Source organism: Bos javanicus, chromosome 13 (assembly GCF_032452875.1).
Source record: "Bos javanicus breed banteng chromosome 13, ARS-OSU_banteng_1.0, whole genome shotgun sequence".
Taxonomy (NCBI): domain Eukaryota; kingdom Metazoa; phylum Chordata; class Mammalia; order Artiodactyla; family Bovidae; genus Bos; species Bos javanicus.
In genome coordinates this window covers 26,973,500-26,990,877 of record NC_083880.1, presented here as the reverse complement: position 1 = coordinate 26,990,877, position 17,378 = coordinate 26,973,500, and the positions used below count along the sequence as shown (strand labels likewise).

At 41.8% G+C, this 17,378-nt stretch overlaps 1 non-coding gene across 1 annotated transcript; it reads left to right on the top strand.

The window, feature by feature from the left end:
- The first annotated feature begins 16,917 nt into the window (after nucleotides 1–16,917).
- On the top strand, nucleotides 16,918–17,041 carry LOC133259952 (U6atac minor spliceosomal RNA). The gene has a single exon (XR_009740618.1). It is a non-coding gene; the product is annotated as a U6atac minor spliceosomal RNA (small nuclear RNA).
- The last annotated feature ends 337 nt before the right edge of the window (nucleotides 17,042–17,378 follow it).

Below are 17,378 nucleotides of genomic sequence, written 5' to 3'. Positions count from 1 at the left end.
CTAAGATTCCCGCATGCTGCTTGGCATAGTCAAAAAATAAATAAGTCATTTTTAAAATATAATAAAATACTTTTGGATGTGGTAAGCCAATTTTAAAATCTTATACTGCCATGTACCAATTCAAATTTCTCCAGTGATTTCTGTTGCTTGGGGTGCAAATCTGACTTTCTCAGGTAGGCAGCCAAGTCTCTCTTACAAGTTCTGGGGATTCTTCCCCTGATTCTGGCCCAGCTGATTCGCTGGCCACATCCCAAGCATGGGTGGCAGTAACCCCCTTGTTGCCTTTGCTTATTTTTCTCCTCCTATCTAGAGTGCCTTCCTCCTGTGCTCAGCCTATCCAAATCACACACACCCTTCGCTCCAAGCCCACCTTCTCCTGGGAGCTGCTCTCGAACCTCCAAAGTCAAGCAGCTGTCTTCATCTTCTCTTGACCCCTATAGCTTTATAACTACAGTTCATTTGGAATGTATCACTTTCAGTCTTAAGTTTTGGTCAAAATATTATGTCTTGTTTCCAAAGGGGGAAAAGGGCAAAATGAAAGCAGGGGGAAGGAGAAGGGTACTAGAGCTTTGAATCTCTCTGGAACTCATTTCAGCCAGAGAGGGAGGGGCTTGCAACAATGGGAAGAGATGGGACAACTGAGGCTCTTTGTCTGCCCTCCAGAGCAGACGCAGCAATCAGGGTCTTTTGTATTTCCATGCAAATGTTCATTGCAGCACCATTTACAATAGCCAGGACATGGAAGCAACTAGGTCCATTGACAGATGAGTGGATAGAGAAGCAGTGATACATAGGGACTGCTACTCAGCCATAAAAAGGAACAAAACTGGGTCATCTGTAGTGATGGGCCTAGAATCTGTTACACAGAGTGAAGTAAGTCAGAAAGAGAAAAACAAATATATATTAAGGCATACGTATGGAATCTAGGTGGAGAAGGAAATGGCAACCCACTCCAGTATTTTTGCCTGGAGAATTCCATGGACAGAGGAGCCTGGTGGGCTACAGTCCATGGGGTCACAAAGAGTTGGACATGACTGAGTGACTAACACTATGGAATCTAGGAAGATGGTACAGATGAGCCGGTTTGCAGGGCAGAGATCAAGATGCAGACAGAAAATGAATATGAGGGCAGAGGGGGAAAAGGGGTGTGAGACAGATTGGGAGACTAGGATTGACATGTATAACACATATACACTACCACGAGTACAATAGATAGCTAGTGGGAAGCTGTTATATAACACAGAGAGGCAAGTTCCATACTCTGTGATGACCCAGAGAGGTGGGATGGGGATGGGGTGGGAGGGAGGTTCAAGAGGGAAGGGATATATGTGTACATATAGCTGATTCACTTCATTGTACAGCAGAAACTAATAGAACATTGTAAAGCAATTATACTCCAATTTAAAAAAGAAAAAAAGCAATCAGCCATGAAAACATAAATCCTTGATATTTGGAAGGCAGGGTCCTTTTTGCCAACTCTGGATCCCACAAGCTATGTTCAAGATGTTTCTGGAGCAGTGAGGGATAAGTAGCTACTACTGCACTAAGGGCTGAAATTGATCAAAACGAAGCTCTATTTACCAACCAAGTCAATGGACATGAACTTAGGCAAACTCCAAGAGATGGTGAGGGACAGGGAAGCCTGGCTTGCCGCAGTCCATGGGATCACACAGAATCAGATACGACTTGGTGACTGAACATCAACAGCAGCCAACCAAGTCTCCATCCTGGAAATGGAAAGTATTCAACACACTCCTGAGTTCCAAAATGATTACAGCAGTTACATTCTGCCAGTGTAATTATTGGTTAGATGGGGAGGCAGATTCCTGGTGCTTCCCGCTCTGCCACTCTTGCAGAATTCTCTCCCATGTTTCCTCACTGATTATCTCCTTGTTAAATTATATGCCCAGTTGAGGGGGGATCACAGACATTGTCCACTTTGATCACCATTTGGACCTTCAGATTTGAACCTATTGCATTCTAGATACTCAATATATTAGTTATCTGTTGTTAGATGAAAAACTACACCCAAAGCTTGCTTGCTCAAACCCACCATATTTACAATTATCTTCATGGTTTCTGTGGGTCAGGAATTCAAGAGCAACTCATATGAAGATTCTGGCTCAGGTTCTGGTTCAACCTCAACCCTGAGGTTGCAGCAGGTATTGACCAGGGTCACAGGGATCTCAAGACTCTTCTAGGGCAGAGTGACTTCTGACATGGCCCACTCACAGTTCTAGCTGTGCCAAGGGTTCTTGCTGATTCCTTTTTCCCACATGGTTCTCCCCGGGGGCTGACAATGTTCTCCCAGCAGAAGGCTGGCTCCCCCAGAGTGAGCAATCCAAGACCCAACAGAAGTCGTAAAGATCCAGCTTTGGAAGTAGTGTTGCATCTAGCAAGCTAGCATGGCTGTCAATAGATAATTTTTCTGGTTGGGTGTCTTCTCCTTCACTAGCTTAGATGCTCTTTGAAAGAAAAAACTTTCAAACTTCCTTGTAGTATCTGGTACAGTGCTTTGTATCTAGCAAGCACTCAAGTCTTTATTTTTTAAATTTTTGACAAGGACCATTTTTAAAGTCTTTATTGAATTTGTTACATTGTTGCTTCTGGTTTAGGATTTATTTTTTGGCCATGTGGGATCTTAACTCTCCAACCAGGGATGGAACCCACACCCCTTTCATCAGAAGACAAAGTCTCAGCCACTGGACTGCTAGGGAAGTATTATCACTCAAGTCTTTAATATAGTCACAATTAATAGAAAGATATTTGCCAGTAAATAGTATCAATATTTTCATAATCAGTCAAATCATAATTTTTAGGTTTTTATTGGACAGTTATTTTACTCAGATGAATAATGTTTGAGGGAATAGAATTTCTGTCTTCAGTATTCTTTAAGCAAGCTGGGAATTTTGACGGACACCATCAGGAACAAGTTGCATATAATCTCCTTTGGCTACTGAGCATGACACTTAGTGATTTTCTTCTCTAAGTGTTATGTCTTCGTCTTTGAGGTTTTCATTTGCTTTTGTTGGCATAAACTCACTGTTTCTAGACCACCAGTACTCCTAAAGACCAAAATTAATTGCTAGTTTTATAGTTTTATATGTCTAAATGATAGGGATGCCAGATTGTTTCAAAATGAAAACACATCCAAATTTAATGAAGTTCAAAGGAAGAAATGTTTATTTATGGATTAAAGCATAAAATGATCTGTTGCTTGTAGTTACTGAAGTAGTGACAGCTCTTTTTAACAGGGAAAGGGAGGGCAAGTGGGGAAGTGCAAGGGAGAAAGTTCCTTCTGTGATGCTGAGCATGAATCAACAATCCAGACAGATAAATAAAAGGCCCATGGGTTTTGACACCAGTTGAAAACACATGATATCCAAGTGAAGTCTGCAAAAGGGAGGGGAGTCTCTGGTAAGAGGGCGGAGGTTTTCTTCTGTCAGCTCATCATTTGCTTGCTCAGGGAAGTCTCCACATGTCTGCAGGAATAGAGCATACTTTGTCCCTCTGGGGCACAGCTTTGGTGGCGGTTGAAGTTCATTGGTATCATTAAGCCTTCCCAGAGTTGTTGGAACAGAAGACACAGAATCTAAACTAGAAGGCCACCAAAGAGACTTATTTCCATGTCTTTTATGGCTACCACATCTCTATGCACATACTGCTTGAGATCGCATCACTGGGTACCATGTTCCCTGGAGCAGAAAGAGCTGGACAGCTGTTGTAATTGAGCAGAAGTCCGAAACCATTCTCTAAAGCTTTTCATTGTTTCCAAGAATGCAAAAGCATCTTAACAAATACTTTCTCCCATCACAAAATAGATCATTATCTAATGACACTTATTTCACTCAGTAAGACACTTAAAGTACTACATTCTTCATTTTGTTTAATCTGAACTTGTGGTAGTATTAGAACTGGTATACATTGCACAATGATTTATAATTTTACATTTAGCACATAATTTCTATTAACTTCTACATTCATCCACTCTTTATACTAACTTTCTCTGAAATGAATTGAAATTTAAATATAGATTTAAATATTTTACTATTTAAATATAGTAGAAAGCACATTAGATTTGGAGTCAGAAAAGCCAGGTCCAGTTTCCCCTGTGATCATGAACATAAGGCTTAATTTCTCAGAGTTTCGTCTCAAGTCCATCATAGGTAAATGATGGATAAAGCAAGGATAATCCTATCACCTTCCGTGCTCATTAAGATTGCTGTGAAAATCAAAAGCATCAGTGTATATGAAAGCCCCCAGTAACACGTGTTTTACAAGATTTGAGATATGTTAATATTTTTATCTTACTCATAAGCTACAAAGGTGATACTTCCAAACGCGCGGCATGTCCTCTGCTCCACCTCTTAGCCCCGCCTGGCTTCCAAAAGCGAAGTCATCATGTTAGCTCATCTGTTATAACCTTCCGATTCCATCGATGGAAATTGTCCATGAGTCAGGGTGTCTGATTCTGGTAGAGACTGTCAGCTATTGTTATACCTTCAAAGCCTTCATCATAATATATTCTAATAATAACATGATAATGGTCTAACGATCTGAGAGGACAGAAATCATTTTCTCAAAGATCCAATCTTAATCCCAAATGGAGTGAAATAAGACTGTTTTCCAGCTCCCTTCTTTCTCTGTGTCTAAATAATTTGATGCAGCTTTTAGATGGATTAGAGACATGGTTTACTGTGAACATTTTTTTTTTCTCCAAGAAAATGGATTATCAAAGAGAATAAGTCAAAAATAATGCTGAAATCAAAAATCAAGATTTGGGACAAGCCGTCTTCATTGTTCAAATTAAAGATGTTAAGTAACTCCACCTTAGATGCTAGTTTGGTTCCTTTGCAGTAGATTGTGTAGCTAATTCCCAGTGTCTTGAGGCAGGGATAGATACTAAAGGTCAGTTGCTCCTCAGGAATCATGGCAAAGTTCTTCCATGGTCAGGCTAGCCAATTGGCAATACCAGCCCCCTTAACATGTGCTGTCCAGGCTCCAGTCATATTGTCCATGATCTATGGCGTGGAACAATGGGTTTTTAGCTAAGGAGGGAGACCCAAAGCTGTACACCAGGAAAATGTGGTCCCAGTCCAGTTTCAGTCTGTGATAAGAGAGGCATTCCTGATAAGAAACATACAGCTAGGGTTCCTTAGCCATCACAAAGAAAGGTCAGCTTTGTGTCTGCATCTCTATTCCTGCCCTGCAAACAGGCTTATCTGTACTGTCTTTCTAGATTCCACGTGCTGTGCTTAGTTGGCTCAGCTGTGTCCGACTCTTTGCAACCCCATGGACTGTAGGCCACCAGGCTCCTCTGTCCATGGGGAATCTCCAGGCAAGAATACTGGAGTGGGTTGCCATCCCCTCCTCCAGGGCATCTTCCCAACCCAGGGATCAAACCCAGGTCTCCCACATTGCAGGTGGATTCTTTACTGTCTGAGCATACATATGTGTTAATGCATGATATTTGTTTTTCTCTTTCCGACTTACTTCACTCTCCATAATAGACTCTAGGCCCATCCACATCACTACAATTGACCTAATTTGGTCCCTTTTATGGCTGAGTAATATTCCATTGTATTTAAAATAGCTAGCTAGTGGGAAGCTGCTGTATAGCACAGGGAGCCCAGGTCAGTGCTCTGTGATGACCTAGAGGAGTAGGATGGGGGGGGTGGTAGGGAGGTTCGAGAAGGAGGGGTATATATGTATACATTTAGCTGACTCACTTTGTTATACAGCAAACACTAACACAATATTGTAAAGCAGTTATATTGCAATTTTTAAAAAGAAAAAAAAAAGAAATACCAGCTTTGCCACCTTTGTGTCTGATGTCTAATAAATTAGAATGTCCCTTCAATCAGCAGTAGAGGCTATGCCTTCCAGTCACTTGCCAAAGAACACAGCCTTGAAATCTCAGCATTGCTAAAAGCCCATGGAAACAAAGGCTATCTCTAGAAAGAAGAACTTGAAGTTCCTTACATAGAGATCAGTAAAATACATTCCTTTTCAAACTTAGTACCTAGAGGGAGTCTATTCCACCTGATTATTTCGTCAGGCAAATACAAGTATAAAACACATCCACATCTTCATTTAGTTGTAATTAGAGGTATATTTCGGGCTTCCTTGGTAGCTTAGCTGGTAGAGAATCCACCTGCATTTTTGCAGGAAACCCCAGTTCAATTCCTAGGTTGGGAAGATCCCCTGGAGAAGGGATAGGCTACCCATTCCAGTATTCTTGAGCTTCCCTGGTGGCTCAGATGGTAAAGAACCCACCTGTGATGCAGGAGACCTGGATTCAATCCCTGGGTTGGGAAGGTCCCCTGGAGGAGAGCATGACAATACTAGAGCATGTAACACTCTAGTTTTCTTGCCTGGAGAATCCCCATGGATAGAGAAGCCTGGCAGGCTACAATCCCTGGGGTTGCAGAGTCGGACATGACTGAGTGACTAAGTACAACACAGAGGTATATTTCATAGTGAATTATAAAAACTTGGCCTACAATTTTAATTTCCTATCCACTTCTCACTTTGTGGTGTGTAGTTTTCACTCAAATATTCCTTGTGTGTGTGAATGTACACACACATACGCCACATGTCATTATCATCATCCATGTAAGTGGTTTGAGAAAATAGGTAAAAAAAAAAACAAACTATAAAATGGATCTTATAATTCCCAAATTTTCCTATACTCAGTATAGCAAGGTGTGAAAACCTAAGAATAATGTGTACATTATTGGGGTTAAAAATATTCTTAGTATCTCCTGGAAGCCAACTCTGAACCCTGACTTGACTAATTTCTACTCATTACTCAAGAAGCATCTCTGGAGTTATCACTTCCAGGAAGCTTTTCATCTACCTAGAACTCGAGCCATAGTTACAATCCCTGCCCTGTAGCCAGTGGAGTTGGTCATGACCCTGACTGTTCCCTGCTGTAACCTGTGAGCTTCCTGAGACTAGATACTGTCTTATCTCTGAAGCTCCAGCACCTACCATAGCACCTGGTGTATAATAATACCACTAAAAATGATTATAGAATAAATACGAAAATACACCACTTGTCTTAACAGTAGGAAGCAACTTTGCAAAGATGATTGAAACCAAAAATCTAGTTGTAGAACTTGAACTATGAAATAATACACTGAAATAAATGATCTCTTTTGTACGCTGTTCAAATATCAATCTCAGTTTTGTTCATTTGAAAAAGGAGAATTGGCAAGATTATTAAGCAGTATACTCTTAAAGTATTTTTAGACTGATATTGTCACCATATACATCTGCATTAGTAAAAGATGTGAGGGAAGAGCTCTGTAAGTGAAAACAAATGCATTTTTAAACATTATTATCCTTTTAATTTAGAAAATATTAGAAAAATTAAGCCTTCTGCAGAAACCAACTGAAACTGTTTCACTCTGGATTCTTTGAGACAGATTGAATCTTACCTCATTGAGAGTTTTAAGATGTACGGTCTTGGCCAAATGTAGTCTGAACTCCAATGTAGCATTACCCAAGTGATTTTTTTTTGGACGGGATCATTTTTTTGTAAGCCTTTTATTGAATTTGTTATAATATTGTTTCTGTTTCATGTTTTGGTTTTTTTGGCCCTGAGGTATGTGGGATTTTAGCTTCCCAACCAGGGATCGAACCCACACCTCTTGCATTGGAAGGCAAAGTTTCCATCACTGGACCACCAGGGAAATCTCTTCCAAAGTGATCTTAATATTAATCAGAAATCAGAATTTTTGATCATTAATGAAATGCACACAAGAATAAGAGCCTATGGGCTATGGAAGAAGAGTGAGAAGGTTAATAGAACAGCATGAGATACTAGGATTCTATTCATTTTCCAAGCTTTTGAGATTAGCTATTCACAGTAGCCAAGACATGGGCATCACCTCAGTGTCCACCAGTGGGTGAATGGATAAAGAAAAAGTGGTGTCTACACACAGTGAAATATTATTCAGCCTTAAAAAAGAAGGGAAGCCTGCCATTTGCAACAACACAGAAGAACCTAGAGGACATTAAGTTTAATGAAGTAAGCCAGTCACAGAAGGACAAACGCTACCTGGCACCACCTTTTGTGAAATTTGGAAGAGTCAAATTCATAGAAGTAGAACAGTGGTTATCAGGAGCCAGAGGGAGCAGAACAAGGAAGGTATCAGTCAAGGGGTACAGAGTTCCAGTTACACGAGATAAATAAACTGCTGGGTGCAGTAGCACAGAGCCCATCATTACCAGCATCGTGTTCTGTAGTTAAATATTTGCTAAGAGGGTAGATCTTATGTTGTCTTCTCGTCACATAATAACAGTACATAAAGAGAATGGGGTGGGAGGAAATTTTTAGAGGTGATGTATATGTTTATGGCATAATTGTATGATGGTTCACGAATGTACCTCTCCAAACTCAAGTTTTTTTTTTTTAAGAAAAGATACTTCAACAGGCACAAACATATAAATACACATAAACAAAAGCCTGCCTTTTCCCTCCCTGTTTATGAGAGTCCGTGTTACCCAGTTTTGAGATCTAGTTTCTAGTCTCACAACTACAGCATTCCTGAAGTTCAAGTCCACATCATAAGAGAAAGAAAACAGATGGAAATTTGTCTGCTGTCTTGGTTGCTACTTTATTATTGATGTGTCTACTGGATGTCCCCACCTCAGCGGAGAGATTAGAGATGACTGGAATCTGACCCATCCAAGGGAAGGAGTCAGAACTTGGGGGCATAGAGGGGGCTGCAGAGGACCATGACTTACCCAGAGAAAGGGAGGTAGTTTCTCCTTTCTCCTAGAAAGGTAGGAGGTAGAAAGCAGGGGCTGGATGCAATGAAGCCTGCGGGCCACACATCAAAATGTCCCCTAGATCAGGGGTTCCCAACCTCCAGGATCTAATGTCTGATGATCTGAGGTAGAGCTGATCATTTCTATTGTTAGAGATATAACAATAATAGAAATAAAGTGCACAGTAAATGTGACCCATTTGAATCATCCCCAAACCATCCCCTGACCCCTATCCCTAGAAAAATAATTGTCTTCCATGAAACCGGTCCCTAGTGCCAAAAACTTGGGGACCGCTGCCCAAGAGCGGTTCACTGCAAGCTGCACTCAGGTCCTTAGTACCTACTTACTTAGAGAACCTGCATAAATATACACAGGCTTTCTCATGCATCTACTTCATATGTGAGGAGAGAGAAACCTGGATGTAACCAGATTTAGCTGAACTGGGTTTATGGGAAAGAAGGCCTAAATCCTAATTTATTGGCAGAGGAATTTGTCCTCCAGAATTTGAATTCTTATCCTTGAGCTAAAACAGGGCAAATGCCCAGCCTTTCACACCTTCTGACTCTTGGAAATGCTGCTTTTCCTCTTTTCTCTCTTGCTACGCCTGCTTGCCTTCCCTTTGGCCTCCTCAGACGCCACCACATACACTTGTGTGCATGCTCAGTTGCTTCAGTCATGTCCAACTCTTTGCCATCCTATGGACTGCAGCCCGCCAGGCTCCTCTGTCCGTGGTATTCTCCGGGCAAGAATACTGGAGTGAGTTGTCATGCCCCTCTTCCAGGGAATCTTCCTGACCCAGGGATCGAACCTGCATCTCCTATGTCTACCTGGGTTGCCAAGTGGTCCACACATACATTTTATTAAAAGTTGAATTATCTTTGTTATTCTGTTGAAGGTCCCATCAAATTGCCAGAGGCCTTCCTTCAGCCTCCCCTGGGATCAACAGTGTGCAGCTGCCTGAGAAAAATCCACACATGTTTATAGAAAAACAGAAGTATATCATGCTGTGCGTGTATGTGTGTGTGTGTATGCTTGTAGGCATATGTATATGTGTGCATATGTATGCATAAATGTGCATGTGTTGTATAGGGCATAATCAGAAAGGAGAGAGAACAGGGGGTCAAGAGAAAGGGGCTGCCTGCATATACAAAGAACTATTGACCAGAAGGAATCAGTCCTTTCAATAACCCATCCACCCATCACCATGACAAAAACACAAGACAACACAATTAGGGAAGGAGGGATGCTTTTTTATCTTAGAGGAGGGAGAGAGACAAAAAGTAAGCAAGCTATGAAAAATAGACTTCTACCTCAATTTTCTTAACCAAATCCAAAATGTACTGCTTATAGCATTGGCAGTTTACAATGGCAATTAACATCAATCCTAGGGTCTAATTAACCTCAATCAACAAGTCTAAGTAGGTTAATTAAATAGGATTTGGCTAAGCATGAAGCAGAAAAATACAGCTGTCTCATTTAAATATGATTTACAGAGGAAAGTCACCCCTTACCAAAGTTTTTCAATTTCTTTTTGGGCCGCAAAGTAAATTGGAGGATGGGGTGGGGTGGAGGTATCACCCAGAACACCTCTTATGGTCTGCCTCGTCTCAGATTTCCTTGGTCCAAGTCAGTCAGTATTGGAGCCTGTACCTCCAATATTCTTTCCAGGTTATTCGCCTTGATCTCAATCTAATCTTCTCTAAGAAACCTGGACTCATCCCTTTGTTGTTTATTTTGCACCTACCTATCCACCCCCACTCCCTTATGTTATAAATTCCTTCAGGGCACACAGTCTATTTGATTTATCCTCATCTCCTTAAAGTCATCAAGCAAAGTGCTTTGTGAGTAGTAAGTGCCCAATTAATCGTGCTTTTAATTGGATTTTCATCAAAATGTACTTTTTTCTCACCACGCCCCCAATCATAATTTGGATTCCTGGGCTTTAAGATAAAAGAGTCCAGATTCTGTGAGGGACGGAAGCATTGCAAGCTGCAGGGGTCTCTCTGGTCCTGTCTTCAGTGCCTTGTTGGCATCCCCAGGATTGTTCTACCCCTGTCATTCACCACGAGATCAAGGGGGCCAATTTGGTCAATGGTGACATCAAAGGTTCTGAATATTTGACTTTCAAAAGAGCTCATCAGGGAACTTTCCTGATGGTTCAGTGGTTAAGATTTCACCTTCCAACACAGGCAGTGCAGGTTCGATCCCCGGCTGGAGAGCTAAGAACTCATATGCCTCTCAGCCAAAAGCCAAAACATAAACAACAGAAGCAATATTATAACAAATTCAATAAAGACTTTGAAATATGAACCACATCAAAAAAAAAATCTTTTAAAAAACAAAGAGCTAATCAGCATACACTTTAGAAGTTCCATGAACAGAGCCACTGCTATGGCTTGATAAGGTCAAACTGGCCAATTCAGACTCTGCATTAGTTCTGTCATTATTAAATGTCTGCAGCCTAGTGTGTCTGTGAAAAAAAATATGAATTTTTTTTCTTTTTATTAGAAGCATTTCAGGTTACATGGGCACACCTGTCTTCTCAAATAATACCCATCTTGTAGCTGACACTCTGAAAGCAAACAGAAGATCCTTCCGGGCCCTGAGCTGTCAGATCACAGAAGGGACCTCAGGAATCAGTCTGCTCCGCCCCCTCATTTGACATATGTGGAATACTCAAGCTGGCCAGGTCATGCTCCCCTGGAAACTGACCAGCCCTGAGCCCATTCTCTGCCCCTGATTCTGTTCTAGCCAGTAGGGAGCTGCTGTCACTCCATCAGGAATAAAAGCTCAGAGTCCTCTAGGCTTGCCAGAGCTCCACTGGAGACAAAGAACTGTAGAATCCGGTTGAGCTATCAGGTATTATTATTTACCGGGGGTAGGGGGTTGTCTGCACCCACTGGAGAGATAGAGTATGCCACTGTGGACGGGTTCCCAGACAGAGCCAAGGAACTATTGCAGCCACATTTTTTTTTCTTTTTAAAGAATTATTCTTTGATTTCTCTTCTTTATAGGAGTATAATTGCTTTATAATGTTGTGTGTGAGGCACTTATTACTACAGTTATCTTAATGAAAAATTCAAATATATCATTTGAATGTTTATTTTTAGGTTTGAAAACTGAGGCTCAAGAATTTTTTTTCAAACCCAGATTTCTGAATCCTTCCTGTTTAACACCAATTGAGGTAGAAAATCAGATGAGTTAGAAGACCTAAGAGGACAGGGGCAGGCCTGTCTGATATGTGGGTTGACTGTTGGTCCTCGCAAGGACCCGGTTATCCTAATCCCACCTGCCTCTCTGTCTCCAGTCTCTCACTGTCCTCTGTCTGGTAAACATGCACACTTGCTTTCTTGTTTGTTTTGAGCCCTGTCTAAAACTGTTTTCATCACATGGCCCTTACATTGTTCTTTCTTTGAATTCTGAGCACCTGTCTAAGCTGGATTCCTCCTCTGGTTACTCCAGCCAAAAGCTGGGAATCCTCACAAGTGATTCTGTCTATCCTGAAAGGCCCTGTGACCTCCCTGCTCAACTGCCCTGGTTAAGACCTCTCCCTAGGTCAAACATCTCCCTCCCACAAATCAGTCTCTCCATCAAGACCCATGATTCATCTTAAGGGCTTCCCAGTGGCTCAGCAATAGAGAATCCGCCCTGATGCAGGAGACACGGGTTAGATCACTGGGACAAGAAGATCCCCGGGACAAGAAGATCCCCTGGAGGAGAGCATGGCAACTCACTCCAGTAATCTTGCTTGGAGTATCCCATGGACAGAGGCGCCTGGCAGGCTATAGTCCATGGGGTCTAAAAGTGTTGGACACAACTGAAGGGACTGAGCATGCATGCACTTATCTTAGAGGCAGTTTTCCACTCAAATCTTACATTCTAGGAGGGTTCAGTCCAACAGAACCTTCCATGATGATGGAAATATTCTGTATCTGCTCTGTCCAGTATGGTAGCCACTGATGGTATGGGACCATTGAGAATTTTGCAGTGTCAAGAAGAACAAGGTAGATCCACATGTATTGATGTGAACAATCTCCAGATACATTGGTAGGTCAAAATAAAAACAAAGCTTAGGACCTTCTTTTCAGCATGCCAACATTTATGTTATAAAAGTGAAAAGGTGCACTGAAACATAAGCTTGAATTCACAGATAATATCTCTGAATAAAATGAAAAAAAAATAGCGTAATTTTATAAGGAGGAGAACCAGGGCTTTGGAGATAGGAATAGAAGAAAAACTTTGTTTCACTGAATTTTTTACCATGCACTTGTATTATCTAATTAAAGGTTGTTTAAATTTTGAAACATTAGTAACTGTGCTATTTAAACAGAGTACAAAAGGATGGAGGATTATAGTCTTAGTGATTTCTATCGTAAGTCCTCAGAATTTTAGAAATTTCTCCTATACCTCAGAATTATTCACAAAATCCCATCTATTTTATATGAGTCATTTTCTGTCTAGTCACTAGAAATTTAGTTTGCATAAATATTTCTGCTGCTACTGCTGCTGCTGCTAAGTCGCTTCAGTTGTGTCCGACTCTGTGTGACCCCATAGACGGCAGCCCACCAGGCTCCCCCATCCCTGGGATTCTCCAGGCAAGAACACTGGAGTGGGTTGCCATTTCCTTCTCCAATGCATGAAAGTGAAAAGTGAGAGTGAAGTCGCTCAGTCATGTCCAACTCTTAGTGACCCATGGACTGCAGCCCACCGGGCTCCTCCTTCCATGGGATTTTCCAGGCAAGGGTACTGGAGTTTTACCCATAATGAACTTAAAAGTACAACTTTTAACTCATCATTTTCACACCAATACCAACTGGTACATTTTTTAATCTCCATCAGTAGGACCTGAATTTAGAGATACATGTTTGGACTTCATTTTTGGATGCTGAACTTTATTCATTCCTTATTTTTCAAAACATTTGCATGAGTTAGTTTATTACTATCCATGTTAGAAAGTAGAAAATAGTATTTTTAACAATAAGTCAATTTCCTATTAAAATAAAGGCAGGACAATGAAAATTCTAACTGGAATCTAAAATTGGGTTTTTCTGTCAGTACCTTGAAAATACATAGACTTGAAAATGAGCCAAACTTTCCAATAAATATTAGTTACCTGGCAAATGCTCATTAAACATCCTTTATACAGAACACAGTGTAGGAATTCCATGAGGAAAATTCTCGAAGATGGTTCCTCTCTCCCTAAGAAAAATGTTTCCTGGGAAATGCGAGACACACATACTCATGGAAATAAGTAAGTGAAACAGAGCTCCACTTGATTAGTTTCAAGAGAATAATATAGTCAGAAAGTGGAGAGAACTAAAAATTTTCTGGCTGGGGTGTTGAGAAAAGGTTTTATTGAAGAGGTAAGATTTAAGTCACTCTTAAAGAATAGATATGACTTTTTATAAAATATATGATCCAAGTATTCAAGATAATTCCGATAGGAAATAGTATACACAAGTTTATCTTGACCATGTTATCGCATTCACCTTGAAGGTCAAATTAGATCAATCACCATCTTTCATCAAATTAGATCAATCATCAGCATTCATTGAATTAGATTAATCACTATCAATCATCAATTGTTATCGAGGAATTGGGAGAGTAGCATTTTCTTCCCCTTTACCCGTCGCTCTTCCCCTCCCTGACTTCACCCTCTTTCCTATTCTATTCTTCTATCCCCCACCTCACCCAGCACATAACTGAGTCAACTGCAAAATTGGTATAAAAAAGAAAGAAAGAAAGAAAAATATTCAAGGAAGCTGTCTGTACACACCCTGTCACATGTCTGGCATGGATACAGAGTTAAAAGAGCAGCAGTCTGGTCCATGGGACTTTCCACACCTCATTCGGCAGTGGGATTGTTACCCTGAATCTCACACAGTGATGTCAGCCTGAGTTCTTCCAAGTTCACCACGGAGAAAAACACCTTTACTTGCTGACAGATATTCTACGAACTCCCTGCTTCTTTTAGGGAACTTTCTTGAGCAGTCCATACCAACTTCCCATACCCCCAAGACTTGACACTGAAACATGAAGATGTCATCTTCAAATTTCCTGTGGCTCCCAGTCCAAGGGCCTGATTGAGAGAAAGCCTTGAGGCCAGTCAGGGGCTTTGGGATACCAACATGACATACAAATCCCTCAACTCTTTCAAAAGTGTTGTTCTTTCCTTATCATTGTAATTGTACATCCTGCTCTCCCAGAGAGAATGCTCTTTAAACAGATTGGCCCTAAATCTCATTGCTGCCTGTGACCATTTCCCAAGACCTGGGCAGCTGTACTATACCAGGTCTCACGGCATTTCTGCCCACAATCCAATCACATCAGCTCACCAGTAGATACCCATTACTCATGTGTTCATAAAGCTCTCTAGGAGGACACATGGTCCCTTGATGAAGGGAAATTTTCAGTCCAGAAACTTTTTGGACTGTCTTTAGCTAATGTGTTCATGCTCAGTCGCTCAGTCATGTCGGACTCTTTACGATCCTATGGACTATAACCCACCAGGCTCCTCTGGCCCTGAAATTTTTCCAGGGAAGAATACTATAGTGGGTTGCCATTTCCTTCTCCAGGGGGATCTTCCCAACTCAGGGATCAAGCCTGCATCTCCTGCATGCCCCTAGAGACGAGATTCAAAGAAATTCAAGGAATCTTTGTTGGTTCCTGTCCTTAAAAACCTCCTGCCTTAAAAAGACAGGGAGATTTATTACCACCGAGTCACCTGGAAAGCCAAAGCCATCACCACCTATCTATAATGACTAATGCAGAAGATGTTTTATTCAGAATTGCATCTGATACTGGTGATGATTCTCAAACTATCGGTCTTTGATTGTTTCAACACTAACACCCTTTAGTTACTGATCCTGGCACAAGGGGTGATGGTGAACAGAGATACTAAAAAGAGTTGAGTGAGAAATACTGGGATTCTGTCCTTCCCATCACCCCTTTTATGATCAGATCCCCAAAGAAATGCTCTCACATAGAATCTAGAGACTGGAAGGCTCCTTTTTTAACCATCTGGCCTTGAAACCCACACCCCCAAACTGGTCCTTTCTGCTGACACAGACAGGTCCTCTCCTTTCCCTCCAAATCCCAATTTTGCCATCAGGAAGTTACTGATCACAGCTACAAGAAGCATTTACAGGCACCCAAGCCTACCCTCAGGAAGCAAGAGCAAGTTGGATTTGCAAAAAGGAGCCAAGCTTAGTGACCTCCAACAAAGAAAAGGTAGCAGAAGGGTCTATGCCCTTTTAAGCATGGTGATCTTGTCTACTTGTGAAGTAACCAGCCAGGGTCTGGAAATGTGACCAGTTAATTAGTGACCCTTACAGTTGGAATGGAGAAGGCAATGGCACCCCACTCCAGTACTCTTGCCTGGAAAATCCCATGGATGGAGGAGCCTGGAAGGCTGCAGTCCATGGGGTCGCTGAGGGTCGGACACGATTGAACAACTTCACTTTCACTTTTCACTTTCATGCATTGGAGAAGGAAATGGCAACCCACTCCAGTGTTCTTGCCTGGAGAATCCCAGGGACAGGGGAGCCTTGTGGGCTGCCATCTCTGGGGTTGCACAGAGTTGGACATGACTGAAGTGACTTAGCAGCAGCAACAGTTGGAAAACAACAGGAGACAGGGGCAGGAAGAGACAGACTTGCAAGTTTTCTCTCCTTCTTAAAATATGTGGTGTGATAAGTGAGTAGTTCCTTCCCAAGAAAGCACAAGCTTTTTGAGAACAGGAGTCAAAAATTGTTCCTTGAATTTCTTTGAATCTCATCTCTGGGGCCTGGCTATGAAAGCACACACTAATCAATCAGATTTGACCAGCCTGTGGTCTGATTGACATCATCCTGACACCCACCTTCCTCATCTCCCCTCCTCCTTTCTTGTGTCCAGGTTTCCTGTGCTGATTCTGCAGGATAGTCTTGGGGGGAAGGAGACTTCCTGAATGCAAGCTGGCACCTGACCAGTGTCTTCTCCAGGCTCCTGCCTGCCAAGCCATAAACCATCTGCTGCACAGGGGATCTGACATGATAATCTCCCATTACCTTCAAGGAACAATGCATGCAAGGAAAACATAATGGGCCAACAATTTTAGATATTCCTGAGTTTTAAAATCGCAACAATAAAACCATATGAGTGTTGTATGAAAGGAGAGAAGGTTAGCACTCCTTTGACAAGGATTGAAGGGGCTCTTGGGCCTGACAATACACATATGTTAAGGCATTGCCTCCTATTTTGTGGCATCTAACCACTGTTTTTTAAAAACTATGGCTTATTTTGCATTGTTGTATGGCAGAAATCCAGAGAAGGCAATGGCACCCCACTCCAGTACTCTTGCTTGGAAAATCCCATGGACGGAGGAGCCTGTTAGGCTGCAATCCATGGGGTCGCTAAGAGTCGGACATGACTGAACGACTTCACTCTCACTTTTCACTTTCATGCATTGGAGAAGGAAATGGCAGCCCACTCCAGTGTTCTTGCCTGGAGAATCCCAGGGATGGGGGAGCCTGGTGGGCTGCCATCTATGGGGTTGCACAGAGTCAGACACGACTGAAGTGACTTAGCATAGCATAGCATAGCATGGCAGAAATCAGCAC